Genomic DNA, 6,000 nt, shown 5'->3' with positions numbered 1-6,000 from the left:
ACTTGAAAATATAGGCTAGTTATTATAATTCAGAACCGGTTACTTTAGTAGAAAAGTTTAAAAATTGTTTTATTGTACTTTAGTAGCCAATATTTAACATTGTTTTTAGTACTTTAGTAGCCAAGATTGAACATTGTTTTTAGTACTTTAGTAGCCAAGATTGAACATTGTTTTTGGTACTTTAGTAGCCAATATTTAACATTGTTTTTGGTACTTTAGTAGCCAAGATTGAACATTGTTTTTGGTATTTTAGTAGCCAAGCTTGAACATTGTTTTTAGTACTTTAGTAGCCAAGATTGAACATTGTTTTTGGTACTTTAGTAGCCAAGATTTAACATTGTTTTTGGTACTTTAGTAGCCAAGATTGAACATTGTTTTTTGGTATTTTAGTAGCCAAGATTGAACATTGTTTTTTGGTACTTTAGTAGCCAAGATTGAACATTGTTTTTAGTACTTTAGTAGCCAAGATTGAAAATTGTTTTGGGTACTTTAATAGCCAAGATTGAACATTGTTTTTAGTACTTTAGTAGCCAAGATTGAACATTGTTTTTGGTACTTTAGTAGCCAAGATTGAACATTGTTTTTTGGTACTTTAGTAGCCAGGACTGCACATTGTTTTTGGTACTTTAGTAGCCAAGATTGAACATTGTTTTTTTGGTACTTTAGTAGCCAAGATTGAACATTGTTTTTTGGTACTTTAGTAGCCAAGATTGAACATTGTTTTTGGTACTTTAGTAGCCAAGATTGAACATTGTTTTTGGTACTTTAGTAGCCAAGATTGAACATTGTTTTTTGGTACTTTAGTAGCCAAGATTGAACATTGTTTTTGGTACTTAAGTAGCCAAGATTGGACATTTTTTTGGTACTTTAGTAGCCAAGATTGGACATTTTTTTTTGGTAATTTAGTAGCCAAGATTGAACATTGTTTTTTGGTATTTTAGTAGCCAAGATTGAACATTGTTTTTGGTACTTTAGTAGCCAAGATTGGACATTTTTTTGGTACTTTAGTAGCCAAGATTGAACATTGTTTTTTGGTACTTTAGTAGCCAAGATTGAACATTGTTTTTGGTACTTTAGTAGCCAAGATTGGACATTTTTTTGGTACTTTAGTAGCCAAGATTGAACATTGTTTTTTGGTATTTTAGTAGCCAAGATTGAACATTGTTTTTGGTACTTCAGTAGCCAAGATTGAACATTATTTTTTGTTACTTTAGTAGACAGGTGTGAACATTGTTTTTGGTACTTTAATGGTCTAGATTGAACATTGTTTTTGGTACTTTAGTAGCCAAGATTGAACATTGTTTTTGGTACTTCAGTAGCCAAGGTTGAACATTGTTTTTGGTACTTCAGTAGCCAAGATTGAACATTGTTTTTTTTTTGGTATTTTAGTAGCCAAGATTGAACATTGTTTTTGGTACTTTAGTAGCCAAGATTGAACATTGTTTTTTGGTACTTTAGTAGCCAGGACTGAACATTGTTTTTAGTACTTTAGTAGCCAAGATTGAACATTGTTTTTGGTACTTTAGTAGTCAAGATTGAACATTGTTTTTGGTACTTTAGTAGCCAAGATTGAACATTGTTTTTGGTACTTTAATAGCCAAGATTAAGCATTGTTTATGTTACCTTAGTAAGCAAGTTTGAACATTGTTTTAGGTACTTTAATAGCTAAGATTGAACATTGTTTTTGGTACTTTTGTAGGCAAGGTTGAACATTGATTTTGGTACTTTAGTAGCCAAGATTGAGCATTGTTTTTGTCACATTTGTAGGCAAGGTTGAACATTGTTTTTGGTACTTCAGTAGGCAAGGTTGAACATTATTTTTGGTACTTTAGTAGGCAAGGTTGAACATTGTTTTTGGCACTTTAGTTGGCAAGATTGAACATTGCTTTTGGTACTTCAGTAGCCAAGATTAAACATTGTTTTTGGTAATTTAGTAGCTAAGATTGAACATTGTTTTGGTAATTCAGTAGCCAAGATTGAACATTGTTTTTGGTAATTTAGTAGCTAAGATTGAACATTGTTTTGGTAATTCAGTAGCCAAGATTGAACATTGTTTTTGGTAATTTAGTAGCCAAGATTGAATCTTGTTTTTGGTACTTTAGTAGCCAAGATTGAACATTGTTTTGGTAATTCCGTAGCCAAGATTAAACATTGTTTTTGGTAATTTAGTAGCTAAGATTAAACATTGTTTTTGGTAATTTAGTAGCTAAGATTGAACATTGTTTTGGTAATTCAGTAGCCAAGATTGAACATTGTTTTTGGTAATTTAGTAGCCAAGATTGAATCTTGTTTTTGGTACTTTAGTAGCCAAGATTGAACATTGTTTTAGGTACGGTACTACATATGAAGAAAATGACCCAAGCAGTGTTGTTTAATTTTGTTTGACTAGCAATTAAAGGGTCGTATCGGAGCTTATTCTACATTGATTTAATGAATAGTATTTATGAAACCTTTTCCATAACCTTTTATTTCTGATTGTGTATCTCGGGTCTTTGTGTCTTACCTAACCTATGTCACGGGTAGTCCTGTCTTCTTAACCTTCTACAATGGCAATTTATCACAGGGCACAATCGCCATAACCTGCCAAATATAGTTTTATATGACAAGGCAAGATATCTTGCCTAACCTTTCATAAATGACAGTTTATCACATTACCCTGACTCCATGGCCAGTCAGATGTTGGTTTATATCACTGGGCGTCGCCTTATCTAACCTTTCATGGGTGATAGTTTATAGCAGTACCTGTCTCCATAACCTTGTATTTTTAAACATAAGACTTACCCGGTAGTTATATATATAGCTATACGTCCCTGACGTCCGGCATAAATTTCAAAACTCTCGGCAATCGCAGATTGTACCACCTGCGCGCCCCTAGCAAGGTACCTGGAACCATTCCATGATTCCTCAGATCTTCCCTGCCGCGCACGTAGGCAACATCGTTGGTTTTTCACTCGATGTAACCTGTATAATTGCAGTCATCTTGGTGATGTACAATTTAATGTTAGGTTTTCGCTAGTTTGGTTTTATTTCAACTGAGAGTAGTGGTTGGGTTATGATTGATATGTTCATAACTTGAAAGGGGTAGGTTTAGGAGTTTTTTCCACCCGCTGTCAAAACAACGAACCTACTCTTAAAAACATGATGGCGGTACGTAAACACTCCGCCAACACTATGACGTCACTATTATATGACGTAATCTACGTAGTTACTACGTAGTATGACTTGCTTATATATTTCTTTTTCTATACAGAGAATGAAAAGTAATATTCTATTTACAACCAAAAGTATTTAAGATTTTATCTTATAAAAGGAATATATTATTTTTAAGAATATATTTGTCCTATTAGTATACTTTATTTAGATAATCATCGATTATTTTCAGAGTTTAAATAAACTAGCATACAGTTAAAGTTACGCTACGCAGTTCTCAGTCAATCGATACAGCATCACAAATTACTTTGTATCGTTATTTATGAAAAGTAAAATTCTACTTAAAAACCAAGTAGCCTATTTAGGTTCTTATAATATTAAAGGAATATATTATTTTTAGGAATATATTTGTCCTATTAGTATACTTTATTTAGAGAATCATCGATCTATTTTCAGAGTTCAAATAAAACTAGCGTACAGTTAAAGTTACGCTACGTTGTTCTCAGACAATCGATACAGTCTCACAAATTACTTTGCATCATTATTTATTTGCATCGTTATTTATTTTTGTTTTCGATATTGGGATTTCTAATATTAATCAAATAACCTATTGAATTCTCATTCAAGCCCTTGGTGGAAGATTAATACCTCTTGCAGTGGGCAGGTCTAATTAATATATTACACATTTAATGTACTTTCTTTTTACAAGGTAAAAGGCTTACAGGTCTTTCCTTTGGTCTTATGTGAAAGAGTATTAAAAAGTGCAATTTTCAGTGCTAAATTAGTGCAGTGAATTTAAGCAGTCAGTGGAGGGTGCGTCTGCTCGAACCTGTTGTTATCCTAGCCTTAGACTTCTTCCAAGCTCCCCAACCCCTGGGAGAAGGAATGTCGATCGGCGAAAGGAAACGAGAGGCGTTAGCGCTCGAGCAGACGTCCCCTCAAGCATTCCTGTTGTCGCTTCTCAGGACGCTCGCCCTCGCCATAGGAAAGGCGAGGTGAAAGTCTACATCACGCCAAGCGTCGAGTAGCTGAAAGTCATGACACGTTACATTGGAAGGCAAGTGTGATGTCATCGAGCTTCCAGCAAGACGTCATTGAACGTCTAGCGTGACGTCATCGAGCTTCCAGCAGGGCGTCGAGCGTCCAGCAGGAAGTCGAGCATCCAGCTCTTCTACGATGCTGTAAGAGTTTGACATTATGTTTGGAACTGAGTGCAACTTCTTTGTCTCTGTTGTTGGATGAGCGAATGTTCTAGTCGCGAACGTCATAGTTCCGAGCGTCTGAATCGTGAGTATCCTTGTTGCAACAAGCAGTTGCACGGCATCAAGCGTCTAGCAGTTGGACTTGACGTCGAGTGTCAAGCAGTTAGACATGACGTCGAGCGTCAAGCAGTTATGTGACGTCGAGCGTCAAGCAGTTGGACGTGACGCCGAGTGTCAAGCATAGTTCCAAGCATCTAAATCGCTAGCGTTTAATCGCGAGCGTCTAAACCGCGAACGTCATTGTTCCGGGAGTCACGTGGGGCCGAGCGTCAAGCAGTTGCTTGGCATCTAGCGTCCAGCAGTTAGTTGTGACGTCGAGAGTCAAGCAGTTGCATGACGTCAAGCGTCCAGCAGTTGGACTTGATGTCGGGTGTCAAACTTGACGCCGAGCATCAAGGAGTTAGACGTGATGCCGAACGTCAAGCAGTTAGACGTGACGTCGAGCATCAGGACTCGGATGTTGTGATTACACTAGTCGAGCCGAACGTCGAGATCGTGAACGTCTTGGTTCTGATCGTAATGACCGCGAGTGTCTAACGTTGGAACATGGTTACGCCAGGCACTATAACTGAAAAGATACACAGAAAAATAATTGGAAGGATTATTTTCACACACCAAGGCCCGCCTGTACAGACTCTTGGTGTCTGATGGAGGGCGAGAAATAAACCCCTAAAAGTAAGTAAAAGTAAGTAATGATCTTGGACCCATAGAGGCCAGAATTACAGGACCTTAAGGAGTTAACTCCTAGGAAACAAGATGTCTCTACCTCGGTTAGAGTCTTGTAGGAAGAAGGGATCGATGATCTCCTTTCCCTTATTGATCTTTTAGAGGAATTCTCGTAGGAGAAGATCCTAGGATCCTTCATCCTTTGGTTGACTTATAGAAACTCATGAGGGTTTCCGATTTATTTTGTGCCTGCTGCTCCTCGTTCCCCGCCTTCAGAGTTTATGCTAGGGAAGGTGTCGAAGGAGTCACTGTTTACAAAGATGGTGCTGTCCCGATCATCTAAATAGAGCTTTTGAGGATGATGGGAGACTGGATACAATCCAAGAATATCCAGGGTAATACTGTTTTTTCAATATTAAACTTACCCGATAATCATGTAGCTGTCAACTCCGTTGCCCGACAGAATTCTATGGAGGGATACGCCAGCTATCACAATACTAGAAGGGGGTGTACTTACCAGCGCCACCTGTGGCCAGGTACTCAAGTACTTCTTGTTGACACCTCCTCAATTATTCCTCTGTCGTGCTTCCGGCAAGACGTTCTGGGATACGCTTATGTTCTTGGAGTATTTTCACGACTTTGGTGAAGTATTTCTCTTTGATTTCGGCTGTCGCTTTACTATGCTTAACAAAAGTTATAGATTTATTTTATATCTCTCCGCCTCTTATAGGCCTCTTCGATTAACTTCCTTTTTTTATAAACTTATTAAAATTAATTTTTATATTTGTTTATATTCGACCTTCCTAATAGTAGGCGGTCTTTTCTTGGTACCGAAGTTAATTAACATGAGCCCGTCATTTCGGTTTTACCTGTTAACATATTATGCTATTTTAATGTCTTTGATAGTCTAGTACTGTTTTCA

The sequence above is a fragment of the Palaemon carinicauda genome, chromosome 18 (assembly GCF_036898095.1).
Source record: "Palaemon carinicauda isolate YSFRI2023 chromosome 18, ASM3689809v2, whole genome shotgun sequence".
Classification (NCBI taxonomy): Eukaryota; Metazoa; Arthropoda; class Malacostraca; order Decapoda; family Palaemonidae; genus Palaemon; species Palaemon carinicauda.
This window is presented reverse-complemented; position numbering follows the sequence as displayed.